The 3,585-nt window shown below is 53.8% G+C and overlaps 1 pseudogene; it reads right to left on the bottom strand.

Annotated features, from left to right (window-relative positions):
* Window positions 1–669: 669 nt before the first annotated feature.
* LOC130289443 (U2 spliceosomal RNA) lies at window positions 670–846 on the bottom strand (annotated as a pseudogene).
* Window positions 847–3,585: the final 2,739 nt, after the last annotated feature.

The raw sequence follows: 3,585 nt of genomic DNA on the forward strand, positions 1-3,585 counted from the left end.
GGTAGGTGCACAATAGCATAGCCTAACCCTCTGTACTTTGGTCTATATTGATGCGGGACATAGACAGCCAGCTGATGACCAATCCATTAGTGCAATGGATGGCTGGAAGCATTTGTCTTTGCCTTTGCAATACCACAGAAGCAATGCATGGTCAATGTACAGCAATGACACACCTGTGTGAACAGCCAGGAGACCCCCCCCCCATGTTATGTTACATAGTTACATAGTTAGTACGGTCGAAAAAAGACATATGTCCATCAAGTTCAACCAGGGAATTAAGGGGTAGGGGTGTGGCGCGATATTGGGGAAGGGATGAGATTTTATATTTCTTCATAAGCATTAATCTTATTTTGTCAATTAGGAACATTCAGCACCCACCCGCTATCAAGGCAGCTGCCTATCATGTCATGCCCTACCTGCACAGGTGTGCTGGCTACTCAAATGATCCAATTAAGGAGGCCATTTAGTCAGCAGCAGCAGAAGTCCTGTGCCTGGACGCTCCAACAGCGGCCAGACACAAGCAGAAGCAGAAGCAGCAGAAGCAGCAGCAGCACCACCTTTTGTTTTTTGGCTGCAGCAGCAGCAGCAAGGCCCACAGGGCTGGCTAGCTGGCTAGCCAGCAAGCAGGTAGCAATGGAAGTAGGAATCTTTCTTTTTAACCCTGTAAGGGGGTGGTGCACTGTACCCGAAGATACTGCCATATCGGGTCAATGCATAGGGCGACGGAAGCAAGCTTCGAAATCGGCCCCCGTTCTCAAAAATCCATTTAATATATGGTCCCCAGATAGGGGACGTATCAGATATTAAACTGATAAGAACAGATTTTTTTTTGATTGAAAGAGCTTTATTTTCCGTTCAGTCATTACAAGTCGTACAATAAATTACAGTCACACAAAGCATGATAGTACAATACACAGCAAAGGTTCCCTAAGCTATACATCGCACACCATGCTACTCTAACATTCAGCTCAATCCTGCAATATAAAGGCACAAGAGATCAAACAAAAACCAAATAATACAATCTGTGATCGGGGTAGGGGTGTGGGCGACTATGTGGGGGGTAGGGAGGGGGCGGATCACAGGGCCAAACTGTTGGGCTGTATCTTCAGGGAGACATGGGAGAAGGAGAGGGGTCTTCACTCCTCTTCTTCCTCATCAACGGCCGAGCTGTCCAAGATGGAATAGTCTCTAAGCAGGTTCTTGATGAACCTGCGGCAGTCCCGGACGGACATGTTTTCCCTGTTGATCACGAGGCGGTTCCTGGCAAGCCACACTGCGTCCTTAAAACAGTTCATAAGGCGCCAGGCCTCCTGGATGGCCTCCACGTCGTGGGTCCCAGGGAACAGGCCGTAAAGCACCGAATGGTACGATAGGCAGCTCCTGGGCACTGAGTCTCTGAGTTCCTGTTCTAGGGCGTCCAACAGACCCTGTGCAAAGGGGCACTGCCAAAACACGTGGAAAGATGTTTCCTCCACGTAGGGGCAACGGGGGCAGTACCGGGTCTTGCACAGGTTGCGGGCATGCATGAATGACCTGAGAGAGAGACCTCCCATGACGGCCATCCACGACAAGTCCTTGTGTCCATTGGTAAGCCGCTTTGAGGCCACATTGTTCCAAACTGTCTCTGCAGTGGCTGCGGGGAGTCCCGGAACCAGCTCGGTCGAGTCCTTAGCTCGGATGAGCTTGTGGATTGTCTTTGGCTTCCATAGGTCTGGTTTCAGTCCTTCCAGCTGGTGCTCCCTCACAAACCGGACAACATCCCCATAGAACCAGGGAGTGTTCCAGTTGTAAGGGATGGAGCTGTCCCACTTGTCCCAGCCCAGCTGTCTCCAGAGGGGCATGAGAAGCAAGCGAGACATGGACCTGCCCGCTGAGCCAGTCTTTTCTACAAGAGTCCGCTGCACCGTGACACATGCAAAGGAGGCCCTCAGCAGAGCGGGGATGTCGGGTATTCCCTTCCCACCCTTGCGGGGTTCCTTGTACATCACGGTCCTCTTGACTCTGTCCATTTTGCCCCAGACGAAGCCAAACACTGTCCGGGTGATGGCCTTGCAAACGGTGGTATGGGGAGGCCAGGCCTGTGCGGTATATTGGAGCACAGGCAAAACTTCACTCCGCAGGACAAGTGCCTTGCCTTCCATCGTGAGCTTTCTGGAGCTCCACAGTCCGATCTTCGAGTTTATCCTTCCTAGTCGGTCTTGCCAAGACTTAAGGGCCGCTCCTTCCTTCCCGAACCAGACTCCAAGAATTTGAATGAAGTCCGGCTTGACAGCAAAGGGGAAGGGGGCGGAAGAAGCCAGGTGCCACTCCCCGAAGAGCATGGCCTCCGACTTCCCGCAGTTGACTTTTGCCCCCGAAGCTCTGCCGAAGTCCTCGCAGGTCTGGACGAGTGCAGTCACCGAACGCTGGTCAGCGCAGAAGACGGTCACGTCGTCCATGTAGAGCGAGCACTTGACCTCGTGGCGATCTGGTCCTGGTGCGGTGATCCCTCTGATCTCTCCATTCTGCCGGATAGTCTCAGCGAAGAGCTCTATAACACAAACAAAAAGGAGAGGTGAAAGAGGGCAGCCTTGTCTAACCCCTGAAAGAATAGGAAAGGGGTCAGTCTTCCAGCCGTTCACCAACACCGTGCTGTAAATGTCAAAATACATAACGTTAACAAAAGAGCAAAACATCTTCCCCAGACCCAGCCTGCGCAAAACCCTGTCCATGAATGCGTGGGAGACACGGTCGAACGCCTTCTCCTGATCTAAGCTGACCAGGGCGGCGCGGCCCCCGCGGTCCTGGATGTAATGGACCGTGTCTCTCACAAGGGCAAGGCTGTCGGCAATCCTGCGGCCAGGAATGCTGCAGGTCTGGTCCGGATGGACGATCTGCCCCATGACAGGTTTCAGCCTGTTGGCCAGCACCTTGGCGAGGATCTTGTAGTCCACGTTCAGGAGAGAGATGGGACGCCAGTTTTTCAGGTCACATCTCTCCCCCTTCCGCTTATACAAGATCGTGATCATCCCTTCCCTCAACGACGGAGGCATTCTGCCCCCCACCACCATCTCCTCGTACACCTCCAACAGGTCCGGACAGATCAGGTCACCCAGCGCTACGTAGAGCTCGGCCGGGAGACCGTCACTGCCCGGGGTCCTGCCGGGCTTAAAGGATTTAGCGGCAGAGAGCAGCTCCCCCACCGTCAAGGGATCGTCCATAGCCGCCGCACCTGCGGGATCAACAACGTTAGTGACACCTGACAGGAACCTCTCGGCGGCTTCGGGGTCGGATGACTTGGGGGCGTAGAGGTTGCTGTAGAAGTCGTGGACGACCCCCATCACTTCCTCCTTGCCGCTCCTCATGTGTCCGGTCTCATCTCGTAGCTCAGTCAGGGGCGTGTGGCCGGCATGGAGCTTCCTGAAAAAGAAAGAGTTACATTTCTCACCCTTCTCCAGGTTCTCCACCTTGGAACGAAAGACGATTCGCTTGGATTCCTCCTCAAAGTGCCTTTTCAAGCTCTTTTTGGTCTCCTCCAGCTCCTCCCTGACGTCCCAGCCACACTGGAGCAGGTCCTGCAGGGACCGCAGCTCGCGCTGCAGTTTC

The sequence above is a fragment of the Hyla sarda genome, chromosome 8 (assembly GCF_029499605.1).
Source record: "Hyla sarda isolate aHylSar1 chromosome 8, aHylSar1.hap1, whole genome shotgun sequence".
Taxonomy (NCBI): Eukaryota; Metazoa; Chordata; class Amphibia; order Anura; family Hylidae; genus Hyla; species Hyla sarda.